Source organism: Arachis hypogaea, chromosome 16 (genome assembly GCF_003086295.3).
Source record: "Arachis hypogaea cultivar Tifrunner chromosome 16, arahy.Tifrunner.gnm2.J5K5, whole genome shotgun sequence".
In the NCBI taxonomy this organism is placed as follows: domain Eukaryota; kingdom Viridiplantae; phylum Streptophyta; class Magnoliopsida; order Fabales; family Fabaceae; genus Arachis; species Arachis hypogaea.
Window position 1 is genome coordinate 109,998,741 of NC_092051.1, and position 18,930 is coordinate 110,017,670.

Genomic DNA, 18,930 nt, shown 5'->3' on the forward strand with positions numbered 1-18,930 from the left:
ATTAAGAATAAATAAAAATAATAAGATAAAATAAAATACTTAAAAATTAAAATGTAAATTTCGAAAACCAAGAAAAATAAATTTGAAAACGAAAATAATTACTTAATTAAGAAGATTTGAAAAAGATTTTGAATTTTGAAATTTCAAAACTAAGATAAGATAGAATAGAAAGTTTTAAAATAAAAATATGAATTTTTAAAGGAAAATTCGAAAATCAATTAAAATAAAGAGAAGATATTTTTGAATTTAGTGAAGAAAGAGAAAAACAGTAAAAATGACACCAAACTTAAATTTTTAGATCAAAACAAAAGAAACAAACAGGAAAACTTTGAATATCACGATGAACGCTAAGAACAACTTTTGAAAAATTTATAAGAAAACAGAAACACAAAGGACACCAAACTTAAAAATTTTTATATTCTGAGTACTAATAATTCGAAAAAAAAAGAAAAATAAAATCATGCAATTGACACCAAAATTAAAATATGAAACTAAACTCAAAAAGAAAAATTCAATTATTAGTTTATAAAAATTTTTGAAAATTTAAAAAGAGAAAATAAGGATTTTAAAAAAAAGTTTCAACAAAAAACAATAATAGAAGACGCAATTTTAGTGATTCTAAACTAAAAAGATAAATTTTTCCTAATCTAAGCAACAAAATAAACCGTCAGTTGTCCAAACTCGAACAATCCCCGGCAACGGCGCCAAAAACTTAGTGCACGAATTGTAAATCACACTTTTCACAACTCGTACCACTAACCAGCAAGTGCACTGGGTCGTCCAAGTAATACCTTACGTGAGTAAGGGTCGATCCCACGGAGATTGTTGGCTTGAAGCAAGCTATGGTTATTTTGTAATTCTTATTCAGAAAATTAATAATAAAAATGGTTGGGTTTATGAGAAGTAATTAACATAAAATAAATAATACTTGTTATGCAGTAATGGAGAACAGATTGAGGTTTTGGAGATGCTCTATCTTCTGAATCTTTGCTTTCCTACTGTCTTCTTCTTCACGCACGCAGGTCTCCTTCCATGGCAAGCTGTATGTTGGTGGATCGCCGTTGTCAATGGCTACCATCCATCCTCTCAGTGAAAATGGTCCGAATGCGCTGTCACCGTACGGCTAATCATCTGTCGGTTCTCACTCATGTTGGAATAGAATCCATTGATTCTTTTGCGTCTGTCACTACGCCCAATACTCGCGAGTTTGAAGCTCGTCACAGTCATCCCTTCCCAGATCCTACTCGAAATACCACAGACAAGGTTTAGACTTTCCGGATCTCAGGAATGACCGCCAATAATTCTAGCCTATACCACGAAGACTCTGATCATGAACCAGGAGGCTAAGAGATACACACTCAAGCTAGTGCAGATAGAACGGAGGTGGTTGTCAGGCACGCGTTCATAGGTGAGAATGATGATGAGTGTCACGGATCATCACATTCATCAGGGTGAAGTGCGAGTGAATATCTTAGAATAGAAACAAGCGTGATTGAATGAAAAACAGTAGTAATTGCATTAATTCATCGAAACACAGCAGAGCTCCTCACCCCCAATCATGGGGTTTAGAGACTCATGCCGTCAGAAATACAATGTGTAGTGTAAAAATGTCATGAGGTGCAAAATAAATCTCTAAAAGTAGTTTTTATACTAAGCTAGTGACCTAGGTTTACAGAAATTAAGTAGACTAAGATAGATAGTGCAGAAATCCACTTCTGGGGCTCACTTGGTGTGTGCTTGGGCTGACCATTGAAGCTTCCATGTGTAGAGACTTTTTTTGGAGTTAAACTCCAGGTTGTAGCCTGTTTTTGGCGTTTAACTCTGGTTTGCAACCTGTTTCTGGCATTTAACGCCAGAATAGGGTAAAGACTTGGCGTTAAACGCCAATTTGCGTCGTCAAAGCTTGGGTAAAGTATGGACTATTATATATTGCTGGAAAGCCTGGATGTCTACGTTCCAACGCAATTGAGAGCGCGCCAATTGGGATTCTGTAGCTCCAGAAAATCCATTTCGAGTGCAGGGAGGTCAAAATCCAACAGCATCTGCAGTCCTTTTTCAGCCTTTGAATCAGATTTTTGCTTAGGTCTCTCAATTTCAGCCAGAAAATACTTGAAATCATAGAAAAACACACAAACTCATAGTAAAGTCTAGAAATGTGAATTTTACATAAAAACTAATAAAAACATAGTAAAAACTGTAAGACCCGATTAATTAATGGCTAATTAACCCATAAATGAGAATTTATTCTAGAAAGCCAAAAATGTTATTTTTATGGCTAAATGTGATAGAGGAAATTGAAACGAGAATTTCGGTACCAATTTTATAGAAATCGGACCAAGATTGGACCGAACGGGCCAAACCGGACCAACCGGACCCAAAGTGGGCCGTTGGCCCAACACAACTAAACCAAAACCCTAGTTTTCAGCACTCTCTCTCCTCACACAACACCAAAACACGCTGAAAATTGAGATGGAAGGGGGAAGAACACTCTCTCAACTTCCTTCTCTCACTTGATCTTCAAACCACCATAACTTTTGATCTAGAGCTCCGATTGCCGCTCCGTTTGCGGCCACGCGTTCACCGCGGAGAGCTCTACAAAACCCATACAATCAATCTTGAGGTAAGCCACGTTTTACTGTTCGAAATTCCAGCCCTTGATTTCGAGTTTCATGAGCAAAAATGTTGAGATTTTGGGTTCTTTGATGTTATAGGACCCAACTCTCTTGAAGGAGAAGGTTAATCTTGTCTCCTTGGACCTTGGGTGTGGTAAGATTCTCAACCCTAGTATAATTTGTTGTTCTATGATGTTTGGGTATTGAGATGTTGTATATGGGTATGATGATTGTGGCTTAGGTTGTGTATATGTGAATATTGGAGCTTGATTGGTGATTTTGGAAAGCTTGGAAGAGGGTTTTGTGTGATAAAATCTGTTCTTGGAGGTGTTGATACCTTGAGAGCTTGTGGACAAGTGGTTTGGAAGTGCTCCGGTTGAGCTTGGGGAATCGGCTAAGGTATGGTTTTGGTTTCCCGTATCTAATATGTAATGTGGTAGGAAATACTTAGGCTAGAGGCCCTAAGATAGGCATTGAATTGTTGGTGTTGTTGAATGGTTGAAATATATGATGTGTTCATATATGTGATTATGAATATTGATGCCTTGATTGTGTGAAATATGAGAAATGCATGTTGTGATATATGCTTGATGGATGATTGAGGTTGAATTGATGGGTGGTACCATGTTGATGGTGAGTATGATGTTGATTATGTATAATGATGGTTAATTGGAAATGGTATTATTGGAAATTGGGATGAGGAAGGATGTATGACATGATATTGTGTTTGTCCTTTAGCCATTTGATTGAGAAGTGTTAAAATGGTTGGATGTGGTTTTGGAAACCTTGGTAAAGTGTCAATGTGTGAGTTGAGGATGGCTTGTTGTTGATTTTGGTACATTTTGAATGATTTCAAAGAGAAGGGTTGAAATTGGCATGTTTGATTGATTTTGAAAAGAGTTGAAAGTGGCTTGTTTTGAAAATGGCACCTTGTGGTTTTGTATGAAAACATGGTTTTTGGGCATACTTTGACGGGACATAACTTGGACTACGGATCTCTGATTTGTGCCAAATCTGTTTAGAAATGAAATTGGATCCGGGATGTCTATGCCGTTCAAAGAACGGGTGAAAAACGATTTAAAATGAGGGAGTTATGTCCGTCGGAAGATTGGGGTTTGAATCTGTAAATTCTGCAGCTTTTAACTTAGAAAATTTTTAGCAGAATGACCCCTCGCGCGTAGGCGCACTTGGTGCGTACGCGCCGTTCTTCGAGAAAGCGCCATCCACGCGTGCGCGTGGAGTGCGCGTACGCGTGGACCTGTTTTCATCCCAAAGTTGATTTTTGAGTTTTAAAAGCCAAATTTCATACTTCTAAGCCTCCGATCTCACCACTTATGTCTTAAATCATTATGATATGCCTAGCATGAGAAAAAGGGCTAGTGAATGTGGTAACTTGCGAGTGAAGCAAGGGAAAAATGAATGATCATTGAGGATCAAAGATGATTATGTGAGATGCGGAGAATGGCGGTGGAAGTGCTTGTTGTGCCATGGGCCGAAGGGCCGTAATTGTTAATGAATTGGCTGGTTATGGATTTAACCGTGAGCCGGATGGCTAGATTATTGCCGTGTTACGGCGGAGCCATGTTTATGGCCAAGTATAAATGCATATATGATGTTGATTGAATTGTGAAGGTTTGCACTTCCACCATTGGAGATGAGGGTTTCCCTGGGTAGTAGCAATGGCTAGCCACCATGTGCTCCAGGTTGAGACTCGAAGCTCTTTTGACCCTATGTCGTAAGTGTGGCCGGGCACTGTGAAAGGCCCGGATGAGCTCGCCCCCATAAATATTCACCAGTGATGGTGATGGATAAATATTCACCAGTGAGGGTGATGGATATGGATCATGATTATGATCAAGTTTATGATGAGTATAACTCGAGTTGGGGATGCACGACAGAGGGACAGTCCAATGGCTAGCTACCAGGACTTGTCGGGTTGGCTCTATAACCGACAGATGATATCATCAGCCACTAGGGACAGGCATGCATCATAAGCATACTACATGAATTGTTTGAGATTGCCTATTTGACTGCATATTACTTGCTAATTGCCTAAATGCCTTATTTGTTCCTATTTGTAAATCTCTTGTCTGATATAACTGTGTTTGCTATATTATACTCCTACTGGTTGTTGGGAGGTCTGAAGGAAGTAGAAAGTGAAGTATTAGTTAGACTGAAGGATCTTTAGTTAGTTGCCGCTTACGGTTTAGCTTGTTTATAAGCTTTGATATTTTCTGGAGGAAGTTCTAGGATTGCCTTCGGCTTTCCTCTATTATTATGTATTATATATGTGGAAGCTGTTACCGTACTGGGGACCTCTGGTTCTCACCCATGCGGATTTTGTGGTTTTCAGATGCAGGACACGAGGCTTCTCGTTGAGGCATGCTGGGGACTTCTGGATTAGCGAAGATTCTTGTTCTCGGGACTCTATCTTGATTTATATATCTTGTTTAGATACTTTTATCTCCATTAAATAATACAAACTGTGATGACTCCTTCTAGAGGGGATTTTGGAGATTAGGTTTTCGGTATTTGTGTCCCTTTGGGTTTTCCTTGGGGTTTTCCTTATTTTATTATATGTATATATTGCTATGCTCGAACCGGTTACCTTCGCAGCCGGATTTTGAGTCTTGATATTCCTGTTTTTGATACTCTTTATATATATATGATCTTGCGTTAGCTTATCCTTGCTCGTTGTGTTAGTGATCGGAGTGTTGCGCTTTTGAGTTGCGGTTTTTGTTTACCCCTTTTTTCCACAAGGCTCCTAGTTATAATCAATCATTCATACTACTATACGTACTAAATTTTTGTTTTAGAGGTCGTAATACCTTGCCATCTCTGAATTATGACTTAAGCATAAGTCTCTGTATGGTAGGGTGTTACAAAAACTAACTAAATCATACTAAAAACTACCTAAACACAATGCCAAAAAGCGTATAAATTATCCGCTCATCAACGACATACAAACAAACTCAATTCAAAACAAGCACAGACCAAAAGTTCACCTTATTTAAATCCAGAATGCACCAAAATTACTTAATGATAACTCAAAACTCTTCCTCTTTCTTCTTCTTCATCATTATTATTATCATCATCTTCTTTTCTTGTTCATTTTTTTCTTCTTGTTTTACCTTCTTATTTACTCTTTTAAAAGAATACAAACAAAAAAATTAAACAAAGAAGAAAAAACACATAATGATACAAAATTATTAAGAAGAGGAGGAGGAAAAGAAAAAAATACAGCAACTACAATAAAAGAACGACGATGAAAAGGAAATAGCAAAGAAGAAGAAAGAACCCGAAGAAAAAAAAGGAAGAATGCGAAGAAAAAGAAAGAGAAACACAAAGAAAAAAGAAAAAAAACATAAGAAAAAACGTGTATTCATGCTCCACTAATAAAATTAATTTTTGTAGAATTTAAATTAACTTAATTAAATTTAGTTATCAAAAAAACTTTTATGTATAGCATAACTGTTTTTTTTTATTACCAGTCATCATATATACGGCCAGCATGCAGAAGAGGCCATGGTGTTTCTTAATAGTTTACTCTTTAATATACTAACTCTCTTGTTATATATTGTAATACTAATTTCTTAACTAAATTTTTAGTCTTTAGTTAGTTTTGTATAAAACTGTATAAATACATGATAAAATCTTGACTTGTATGAATATTCAGGGAAAAAGTTAAAATTTCTACATTTTTTTAATTTATTTATTTTTAACAAATAAAAACCAAGTTAACACATTTTACTCATCATCAACTCACGGAAATCAAGCTAAACCGATATTTTTTTTTATCTCGCTAAAATTCAATTTTTTATGCCAGAAACCTGACTGTTTCATAGTTCAAATAAAAATATCTTATCTTCTTGGATCCTAACGAAGAAAAAACTTACTTCAAACCCTAAATATATTAGAATCTGCAATTCAATCATCAAATGTATAAAAAAAGCCCATTAGTTTTAGACTTTTAGGGCAATACTCCGGCTGATTCACGTATATAAAGAAATTTTTTTTTTAAATATTATAAAAATATGATATTTGAGAATTGTGCGACTATAAATTATAAAGAAGTGTCATGTAGTGTTCTAAGTTTTTAATATGGAAAAGTATAGGTAAACAATGAAAATACTAAACAATGTGAACAATGGATATATTGAATGTTCAATTTACTAGGTATATGCAGATGGTTATCCTATATGAAGATTTAGGTGGGTAATTTGGAAGAGTACAATGTGAACAATGTAACACCCTAATATTCAAATCCTTATACTCGAGTCATAAGTCAATGATATTACAGTGGTACGACTCTCAGGTGAATTTTTAATATATAATTATAAGTATATTTGAAAGGAGTATTAATCGAGAAGCCTGAAAAGAGTAAAAATAAAATCGCGAAGTCGTGTCACTCACGCATCGACAACTAAAAGTTAAAGCGTGAAGTCGAAAAGCGACATACAGGTAAAGCAATAAAGGAGACTAGGAGAGTAAGAGAAAGACAGCATGTAGATATATATATATATATATATATATATAACATAAGTAAATAGCCACTAGTCACGACCCGCAAAGTTTAGGTCGGCTAGGGTACAATATAACAGTAGTTGACAATAGTACCTCATAATCTCTCCCAAATAAAACATGAAAGCCTCTATAGGCAAGTTTCAGAAGAGTTCAATACATAATAAAGCTTTTCAAAATAAAAGTGGAGAGATTCTAAGCAAATATAAAGTAGAAAATATAAAGATCTTCGCCGTCTCTCAGATGAACCACAGCTCACTTCTGAGCACCTGGACCTGTATCTGAAAAACAAGAGATATATACGGAATGAGAACTGATAAACCCATATTTTATGATATATTTTGTGCCTAATTTAAGTGATTTATTCAATCCTTCACTCATTTATTCATGTTAGTTGCATGGTTTTACTTTTCCTTCCTTATTATGTGATATATGTGAAAAACATGTTTCCTATGCTTTAAAAGTAATTATTTTAATTACCCTTTACTTCCATTCGATGCCGTGATTCGTGTGTTGAGTAGTTTCAGATCTTCTAAGGCAGGAATGACTTAAAGGATGGAAAGGAAACATACAAAATTGGAAGGAAGCACAAAACGGAGTTTTTGAAGAAACTGACAGTGACGCGATCGCATGGATGACGCGACCTCATGCCAGCGCGAAATGGTAGTGACGCGACCGCGTCATTGACGCGATCGCGCGCCTTGAGCGAAACGCATATGATGCGGACGCATGATTGAAGCGACCACGTGGCAAGGAAAACTCCAAATGACGCGACCGCGTGACCCACGCGAACGCGTGACAGAGGCCACGCACCAGAAAGTACAGAAAACGCTCCCAACGATTTCTGAAGCCCTTTTTGGCCCAAATCCAAGTCCAGAAGGCACATATCAGAGGTTATGAAGTGGGGGAATGCATCCATTCAAAGGAGAGTCTCCAATTAGTTACTTTTCATGAATTAGATGTAGTTTTGAGGGAGAGGTTCTCTCCTCTCTCTTTTAGGATTTAGAATTAGGATTTCTTTTGCTTTCAGGATTATCTTTTTATCAGGTTCAATATTCCTTTTTATTTATCTTCTCAATTTAGTTTATGAATTCTTCTATGTTACAGATTATTCTTTGAATTAATGTTATTTGAGGTATTTCAGTTTATTATTGCTTTCTTTTATTTATATTACTGTTGCTTCCAATCTGAAGACATTTTTATTCCAGTAGATTTACTTTTCCCCTTTTGGTCTTGGTTAAGAAATTAGTAACTCAGGAGTTATCAAACTCAACATGATTGACAATTGTTATCTTTGCTAATTGAATTGAACTTTAATAATCCCAATCTTTCCTTAGGGATTAACTAGGATTTGAAGATCAAACTTAATTAGTCACTTGACCTTCCCTTGCTCTAGTAAAGGTTAACTAAGTGGAATTAAGATTCAATCTTCATCATCATTGATAAGGATAACTAGGATAGGACTTCTAATTTCTCATACCTTGTCAAAAGTGTGTTTTACAGTTATTTATTTACTTTACAGTCTTTTACCTATTTTAATTGCAATTTAAATTACTTGTTACTCATCTTCAAAACCCCGATTTACAATCTTCATAACCAATAATAAGAACATACTTCCCTGCAGTTCCTTGAGAAGACGACCCGAGGTTTAAATACTTCGGTTATCAATTTTTAAGGGGTTTGTTACTTGTGACAACCAAAACGTTTGTAAGAAAGGTTGATTGCTTGGTTTAGTAACTATACTTGCAACGAGAGTTTACTATAACCTCTATACCATCAACCCTTCATCTTCTTTCAAATCGGCACCGTTGCCGGGGAGCTGCAATCGTGTGCCTTATTATTGGTTATTGTAAATATTTTTTTCTTTTACTTGTTTATTTGTCTTTATTTTATCCTTTTATTTCCATTAGCTACTATGAATTCTCACCCCTCTCGCTTTGAGTTTGGTTCTAATATTGTTGAAAGGAGTAAAAGTTATAACAGGAACATGCATTAAGGTCAGAGCAATCAAAGATGGATGGAGCCAAGAGGATCTGATCAACCCTTTAGGCAACAACACCCTCCAAGATATCATGGACAAAGACCATTCTACAATGCATACCAAGCCAATAGACATGGTGGATAACCTTGTAGTTACCAACAAGCCCCACTCTCTGCTTATAGGCCATCCTCTCAACATAACTTCGAACCACCACACTCACAAGCTCCTTTTCACCATTCACCACCATATGATCCTCATTTACCCCAATTCCAATCCAATTACTCTCAAACACCACCACTTTTCCATATACCACGTCCAAATCTATCACCCCGAGAATAAGAGGTTTGCCTCAAGGAAACAGTAGATCAACTTCAAACAACTCTTCATCAACTGGAGCAAGCTGTAAGTCAATTATCTTCTAGACGTTCGAACATTCAAGGACCTCCCACAGCCCCATGTGGACAATCTAAAGAAGAGCATAGCATGAAGGAGATACTAGAAACTCCAGTGGACAGAACAGGGCATGACTTCATACTGGAACAAGTAGAGGAAGCTGTCATTGTAAACGAAGAAGAGCTGGTTGAAGACTTAGGAGACGCTGAACTTCCATGGGAATCCAGAGTCATGGAGAATTCTGTCAAAAACGTTACAATTGATGCTAAGGAGAATAGTGCACAACTCCCAAGGCAAGTCTTTTATGAAAAACTAGACGGAATAATCCAAGAAGCAAGTTTCCTTGATGATGATAATCTCAAGTCAAGTTCTCCCAGTAATGAACTTACATCAGCAAGTGAATTCTCTGAGATCGACAAATCTTCCCTAAGTGAATACGAAGATGATGCGGAGGTAGATTTCTCTCAACCTCCCATTTATGACTTCAGTGACGAGGAAGACATAGAAGGCTTTGATCAGGACATGGATGCAATTGAAGAATTCTGCAAGGAAGTGAAGAAATTCACCGAAGAGAACAAGGGAGTAGAACTTATAGAACCACTGGAAACACCTATCCCAAAGCCATTACCACCCAATACAAGCTTCAAGTGGGTACAATCCTTAACCTTTAGCTTTATTTTTCCACTTGAATATGGTTTGCTTGAAACAGATGGTCAGCATAGAGCTCTCTGCGGCTTTAAGAGTAAAAGGGAAATGGCTCGCACTCAGAGCTGGTGCACAAGGTTCCATAAGGTTCCACGCTTCAATTCGAAGTGAACGGATTGGCATTATGGTCAATCGAATGGATCTCGGAAAATGTTTGGTCATCTTGGTGAAAATATACTTTCTAAACCGTCCGGATGGAAAAATATAGATCAAGATGAAGGCGGATTTAAAAGCAAAGTTTGGGATCCTGGAATCTATTCTGACATTCGTCACCCCAGGAGCCTGACAATCTGCTTGAAGATACTCAGAAGCTTTACATGCCTAGTTTGGGACCCCGGAGGCTGTCGGCATTCCAAACATTGGTGGAGATTTCTAGACGAATTTAAGCGCAAGCCGCCATAACAGGAAGCTCATCCAATGTCCAACTTAAGGACTTTAACTAAAAGTGCTAGGTGGGAGACAACCTACCATGGTATGGTCGTTTCTTTTTCAGTTTTATTTCGTTTTATTTATTTTTGTTTTCCTTTTCAATTGAACCTGAATATTATTCATTCGCATTGCATACTGCATATTTTCATACCTGCATAAAAAAAGGAGAGTAGGCGTGCGACGCGACCGCATCACTCATGCGATCGTGTCAGTTGCGAAAAACAACCCCCCACGCGTCCGCGTCATTCACGCGGCCGCGTGACCTAGAAATCGGCGTAAGGATCCAACACCCAGAAAGTTGGGCTGGAATCGTGCGGCTGTTGTGCGTTTCACACAAAATGACCCACGCGATCGCGTCACTTGCACAACACCAATCCCACGCGACAGCGTGAGCGACGCGATCGCGTCGCATGGATTGCACAACACCCCAAAGGAGACAGAGAGTTGCGCTGAAACGACGCTGGAATTGCGCTGAAACGACGCTGGAATTGCGCGGTTAGCATGATTTCCAATGACGCGATCGCATGCCTCACGCGACCACGTCATTCATTATTTACCCATTCCATGTGATCGCATCACTCACGCGATCGCGTCGACCCCCATTCCACCCCAGCCACACGACCGCGTTCCCCACGCGATCGCGTGGATTTAAATTTATTAACCCCTGTGACGCGAACCCTACCCCATCGCACCCCCCAACCCCTTTCTTCTTCCTCCTCCCTGCCAAACCCCTCCCTCCCTCTCTGCCCTTTGCCGTCGTGCCCCCCTACGTCGCCGCTCCACCGTCCACCACCCAGACACCACCGCAACGCCACCCCCTTCCTCCTTCCCTCTCTTTCTTCCTTTTCTTTCTCTCTTCTTCCTTTCAATCCGTATAAGTGCAAGTCACGCGACCGCGTGCCCCAAGCGTCCGCGTCGCTTGCGCCGCACAGCTTATCCTAGTTTGCCAAATATCTTATCTTTTCTTTCCCAATCCTAATTTTTCCTCCCTCCTTTCTTACTTACTTCTTCCTCCCTTCTTTCCCTTCTCATTCTTCTTATCTTTTATTTTATTTTACTTAATTTATTTGCATATTTCATTCATTACATCTTAATTTTGTGCATATTTTTATTTTCTTTTCTAAATTAATTATTTTTCCTTTGGTGTTAAAATTTTCTTATTTAACTGTTGCATCTTCTCTTGAATTATTTTGGGTGCTTAGTGACTTGTTTTATTCTGGTTAGGTAATATTATTTAAATCAATGCCAATATTTTATACCTGTGTTACTTTTACATTGACATGAATTTATATTATCTCTCCTTACCCACACTCTCTTCCCTATTGTTGCAAATTTTTGCACTCTTGATTTGCCATGTACTCCTACTGTTTTCTCATTTGCATGTTGTAGCTACCATGTAATTGAGACCCTCATTATTTGGCATTAACCCAACTATATTTTATTTTATCTTTATTTCTAGGTTACTGTTCTTCTTTTTTTCTTCTTTCAGGCTGGCCACCGAAGACGGAAAAAGGGAAAAACTTCTATAAGAGGAGACAAACAAGTTCCTACGCACATTCCTTGATGAGAAAAGCGTCAGTTGGAACAACCCGTCCACTTGCACATCTTAGCATGCACCGAGGACGGTGCAATCTTTAAGTGTGGGGAGGTCGATACTGATCTCCATGGGTTAGTCACTCTTCTATCTCAACATCAATGGTTTATTTTCCTTGTTAGTTGTTGTATTTGCATGTTTGATTGCATATTTATTTGATTTTGTGCATATTTTACCACTTGGTTAAAGTAATATTTTCTTTTTCAAGAAACCTTTTAGAGCATTTCACTAATTTGAATAAAATTTAATGTTACACTTGTTTGAAGAAATATTATACTGAAACATGGTTTAGAGCTCGAACACACAAAACCTGTGAGATTTTTGAGCCTATTTGAATCGGTTGCATTTTACCAACCAATATTTTATTTTTGGTGTGTGTTTTTCTCTCTAAAATTGTGATCTTTGTCTTGCTTAATTCTATATTTTTATTATTTAATGTATGCATACACTTACATGATTGAGGCCTTTGTTTCACTGAGCTTACATACCCATATGGCCTTACCCTTTCATTATTCTTTGCAAACCAATGTTGAGCCTATTATACCCCTTTGTTCTTTACTTTAGCACATCATTAACTCTAAGCGGAAAATAATAATGTCCTTAATTTGAATCCTTGGTCAGCTTAGACTAGTGAGAGTGCTCATGAATTAAGTATGGGAAAAGTTGAATTTGGAAACATTTGGTTTGAGAATTGAGTATGTTAGAATTTTCTGAAAATGTGAAAAAAAATGTTTAGGACATGATTCATGCATCCAATAATTTAATCATATGCATTAAAAAAAATAAAAAGAAAAGAAAAAATATATATATAAAAAAAAGTGAGAAAAAGAAAAGGAAAAAAAAGAGCAATTAAGCAAAAAGGGGACAAAATACCCCAAAGTAAGTGGTGAAAGCAATGCATATGTACTGTACTTGAAATTAGAATGCATGAATATGTGGAAAACATGGTTAATGGATAGTTAGATGTGGTATTATGATTACATGGATTGTCTTAAGTTAGGTGGGAAAAGTTTAAGTTAATTGAGGATTCAGATTTTAGTCCACTTGGCCAAATACAATCCTACCTTGACCCTAACCCTATTACAACCCTTAAAAAGACCTCTTGATATGTGTATCTGTGCATTAAATTTATGTTGATTGTTAGAAGAAGGAGCAAGACCTGTCCATCAACCCCAGAGAAGACTAAACCCCACTATCTTAGAGGTTGTCAAAAAGGAAGTGACCAGACTACTGGAGGCAGATATCATCTATCCAATCTCAGACAGTGAATGGGTAAGCCCAGTACAAGTGGTGCCCAAGAAATCTGGAGTCACTACAATGAAGAATAAGCATGGAGATCTCATTGTAACCAGAGTTCAGAACGCCTGGAGGGTCTGTATTGACTACAAACGCCTCAACCAAGCCACTCGTAAGGATCACTATCCTCTTCCATTCATTGATCAAATGCTGGATCGCCTGTCAGGTAAATCACATTATTGTTTTCTAGATGGTTACACAGGTTATTTCCAGATTCATATAGCTCCTGAGGATCAGGAAAAGACCACCTTTACATGTCCTTTTGGGACTTATGCTTACAAGAGAATGCCCTTTGGCTTGTGCAATGCACCAGCTACCTTCCAAAGATGCATGATGAGTCTTTTCTCTGATCTTATTGAGGACTATATGGAAGTTTTTATGGACGATTTTAGTGTATATGGCGATTCCTTTAGCCTTTGCTTAGATGGATTATCTAGAGTATTAGATAGATGTGTCAGTACAAACCTTGTATTAAATTTTGAAAAATGTCACTTTATGGTAAAACAAGGTATTGTACTAGGACATGTTGTGTCTGATACTGGCATTTCTGTAGATCCAGCAAAGGTGGATGTTATTTCTAGTTTACCTTACCCCTCTTCTGTGAGGGAAGTCCGTTCGTTTCTTGGCCATGCAGGTTTTTACAGGAGATTCATTAAGGACTTCAGTAAGGTAGCACTCCCCTTATCCAGGCTACTGCAGAAAGATATTGAGTTCGAGTTCAGTGAGGATTGCAAACAAGCGTTTGATAAGCTGAAGACTGCCCTGACTCAAGCTCCAATTATGAGAGGACCAGACTGGAGCCAGCCATTCGAAATCATGTGCGACGCCTCCAACCATGCAGTAGGAGCAGCACTGGCTCAGCGTGAAGGTAAGGACCCCTTTGTTATTGCTTATGCGTCTAAAACTTTAGATGCCGCTCAGTCCAATTACACTACTACTGAGAAAGAGCTTCTTGCTATTGTTTTTGCTCTGGATAAATTCAGAGCCTATTTACTTGGTACGAAGGTAGTAGTGTACTCGGACCACGTAGCTCTAAAGTATCTATTAGCTAAAAAGGAGTCCAAATCAAGGCTTATACGCTGGATACTGCTATTACAAGAATTTGATTTAGAAATTAAGGATAGGAGTGGTAATCAGAATTTAGTGACAGACCATTTTAGTCGCCTTGAGCACATTACAGATGACCCCACTACTATAGCTGATAATTTTCCATTTGATAACCTGCAAGAAGTATCTGAGGTAGTCCTTTGGTATGCACCTATAGCTAATTATCTAGTTAGCCGCACCTTTCCTCCAAACTTTTCTAAGCATCAAAGAGACAAGCTGAAAAGTGAGTCTAAATATTATATATGGGATGACCCATATTTATGGAGATGTGGTGCTGACCAGGTAATTAGACGGTGTGTGCCTCAATCAGAATTCCAGTCCATCTTAGAGGCCTGTTACTCGTCTAAAAGTGGAGGACATTTTGGCCCTCAAAGAACAGCTAGAAAAATCTTAGACTGTGGATTCTGGTGGCCTACACTTTTTAGAGACGCTGCTAAATTTTGTAGATCTTGTTTTCCATGCCAAAAATTTGGTAATATATCTAAGAGGGATGAGATGCCTCAACAGATTATGCTTTTCTGTGAAATTTTTGACGTCTGGGGCATTGACTTCATGGGTCCATTCCCAAATTCTAATGGTTATTTTTATATATTGTTAGCTGTGAATTACGTTACCAAATGGGTGGAAGCAATTCCTACCCGCACTGATGATGCTAACACTGTTGTTTCCTTTGTGAGAAACCACATTATTTGTCGCTTTGGATCACCACAAGCAATCGTGAGCGATCAAGGCACCCATTTTTGTAACAGGAGACTAACAGGATTAATGAAGAAGCATGGGATAATTCATAAGGTTGCAACAGCCTACCATCCTCAGACTAATGGGCAAGCCGAGGTGTCAAACAGAGAAATAAAGCGTATCTTACAGAAGATAGTCAAACCTCATAGAAGAGACTAGAGTACCAGGCTACAAGATGCACTCTGGGCATACAGAACAGCATACAAAACACCCGTTGGGATGAGTCCTTTCCGCTTAGTTTATGGAAAAGCTTGTCATCTCCCTGATGAAGTAGAACACAAAGCCTTTTGGGTAGTAAAGGAGTGCAACATGGGAATTGAGAAAGCCGGAGCTGAAAGGAAATTACAACTGCAAGAATTGGAAAGTCTTCGCCTAGAAGCTTATGAGAACTCAAGACTATACAAGGAGAAGATGAAGGCTGTACATGATCAGCACATCAAGAGAAAAGAGTTCCAACCTGGGGACTTAGTCCTCCTTTACAAATCTCGACTGCAGCTCATGCCAGGCAAATTGAGATCAAGATGGGAAGGTCCATACAGAGTAGAGAAGGCCGAACCATACGGAGTTTATCACCTCAGCCATCCTTCAGGCTCTGAACTTATCAAAGTTAATGGACATCGTTTAAAGCTATACCATGGCGAGGAGCTGAAGAAAAACAAGGAGCTCGAGATCTTCCTCTTGGAAGATCCCCACATAGCCGAAGCCTGAGCTAGTGGAGCGTCCAACTTATGGACGTTAAAGCAAAGTGCTAGGTGGGAGACAACCCACCATGGTATGATCGTTCTTTTCTTTATTCTTAGTTTTCCCCATTCAATAACTCTTCTCTTTATTAGTACATTTCGTGCATCTGTATTTACATACTTTATTTTTTTTTAAAAAAATGTTACGCGACGCGACCGCATCATTGACGCGTCCGCGTCACAGGAGATAGGAGGAAATAATAAAATGAACAGAGAGTCACGCAAGAGCGTGGCTGGAGGCGTGCCAGTGGCACAATTCGCCCCACGCGACCGCGTCACCCACGCGGCCGCGTGCCCTGGATTTCGACGTGAAAAGAGTGCCCGACCGAAAGTTGTGCTAGAGTGGTGCTGGATTGGTGCTGAAAGCACAATTCTTTCCACGCGGCCGCGTGACTGACGCGACCGCGTCATATCCTCATAATGGCCACTCATGCGATCGCATGCCCCACGCGATCGCGTCACCCAATATTTGGCAATTAATGATTTTGAACAGAGAGTTGTGCGAGTGCGAGGCTGCCCTCGCGCCAGTGGCATAAACCGGGTCACGCGACCGCGTGACCGACGCGACCGCATCAATCAGTATAAGCGCAAGTCGCGCGACCGCGTGCCCCAAGCGACCGCGTCGCTTGCACCGCACAGCCCCGCTGATTTGCCAACTATCTTATCTTTCTTTTTCCCAAATCCTATTTTCTCTTTTTCCCCCCTTTTATTTCTTCCTTCTTCCTTCTTCCCTCTTTCTCACTTTCTACTCTCTCTCTCTCTCTCTCTCTCTCTCTCTCTCTCTCTCTCTCTCTCTTTCTCTCACTCCTATTAACAAGGTTTTCTTTTCTTTTTCTCCCCTTACTTTTCTATTATTCTTCTTATTTTTATATTTTACTTTCTTTTCTTTTTCTTTTTTACTTTCATTATTCATATTTTCTTTTTCTTTCATTTTCATTTTTACTTGGTGTTAGAAATTTACTTGAGTCATTATTTCTCATTATATGCTTGTGGATTGTTGTAAATTTGTTTGGCAATTATATATTGCTTTTAAAAGGATTGCTTGCATGTTTAATTCAATACTTTCTATACCCTATTTACCATGCATGCTATGTGTTTGTGAAAAAGCCAATATGGCATTATGCATTTTTCTACGTTATTTCTATTCTACTATTAAATGCTTGTTTTTCACAAAACCCCTTTCATATTTTATTTGTTGAATATAATTGTCAATACAAACGTGATGATTTGTTATGAATGATGCTTGATCTATGCTACTCATGCCTTTGCCAGCATGCCAATAAATATCTTGCATCTAATCACCCAAACATGCACTTGCTATTTCTCCATTGATTCACTTTTCACATGTAGTAATGACCATGTGTTAATAGCATACTCTTTGCCGTGCATTGATTTTCACTCATACAATCCTCTTCCTTGCTCTATCTCTTTAAATTTAATTTACTCTCTCTTTCCTTTTTCAGGATGGCCACCAAGAAAGGAAAAGAGAAAGCTACTCCCAAACCACCAGCAAGAAGAGGAACAAAGAGAGCATTAGTGGCAGAACCCTCTTCAACTACGGTAAAGCCCTCAACAAAGAGACTTAAGAGGATTATAAAGGTTGATGATAAAGAAAAAGCCTTCCCAGCAAAGGACACTGCGCGATTTCCCAATCGCTACTGTGAGCAGATGTTCCCCATCCTGGCAGAAAGGAGATACAACAACAAATACCTTCTTCTCCTCCCAAACCATATTGCTACCTTTGTTGCGCCGCAAATTGCACAGAGACAATGGGGTTTCCTACAGAGACAACCGAGGCAGGTCAATCTTTCTTGGGTAGTCGAGTTCTACTCCAACTTCCACCTGCCAACCCTGCAGTCTGTCTTTGTCCGTCAGAAGTAAGTCCCCATTACAAAAGAGGTCATTCAAAGAGCTCTAGGTCTTCCCCCTATTCCAGAAGGAATGGATGCCTTTCAAGTAGCCGCACTGAAGTGCCAGATGTACCAATTTGACTGGGACGCCGTTCTTAGAGTTATCGCACTACCTGGCAGCCGTTGGATCTACGGATACCATCGTACCCGCCCTAAGGAAATATCGGCTTCGGTACTTACCTTGGAGGCTCACGTATGCTCACGTATGGGCACAGATCATGTCCCATTACATCTTTCTGAGTACTCACGAGTCCTCCTTCACTGCGGACATGGCCGTTCTACTATGGTGCATCCTTACAGACCAACCTCTGAACCTACCAAGACACATCCGGAATGCCATGGGACACGTACAAATTGCGGGCAACTTACCTTTTCCCGCCTTGGTCTCAAATCTTGTCTCAGCAGCCAGAGTCTCCTACAGAGCTGGGGACACCAAAGCGATGCTTCCACGAGATGATCAGTATGTCCCTAACGGGAAATACATCAGACCTCCACCAACCGTCACAAGCCATCCTACTGAACCGGTTGAAGATATTCCTTCTTCAACACCACAAGCACCTGCAACAGACTAACAGCTCCATCAGATACTCGAAAGGTTGGATCGGCAGGAACACAAAGCTAAGATGAGAGAGCGCCGTAACAAGCACCGATTCACATACCTCAAGGAGCTGATTATGGGAAAATTCAAGGACTCAGACACCCCGGACTCCACTTCCTTTACCAGCACAGGAAGCCATGATGGCCCTGACTGTGGAGATACTGCTACCAGCCCACCTTTATTCCTGACAGATGGCACTGAGGATGGTGCAAAGCCTTAAGTGTGGGGAGGTCGGTCAGTACCTGACTTCCGGAGGTAATTTCTCTTCCCTAAACACCAATAAATTAGGATATTTAGTTTTTTTTT

General features: G+C 39.1%; 1 long non-coding RNA gene across 1 annotated transcript; it reads left to right on the forward strand.

The window, feature by feature from the left end:
- Positions 1-2,426: 2,426 nt before the first annotated feature.
- On the forward strand, positions 2,427-5,296 carry LOC140179831 (uncharacterized). The gene is made up of 4 exons (XR_011873660.1): positions 2,427-2,620; positions 2,712-2,766; positions 2,854-3,011; positions 4,966-5,296. It is a non-coding gene; the product is annotated as an uncharacterized lncRNA (long non-coding RNA).
- The last annotated feature ends 13,634 nt before the right edge of the window (positions 5,297-18,930 follow it).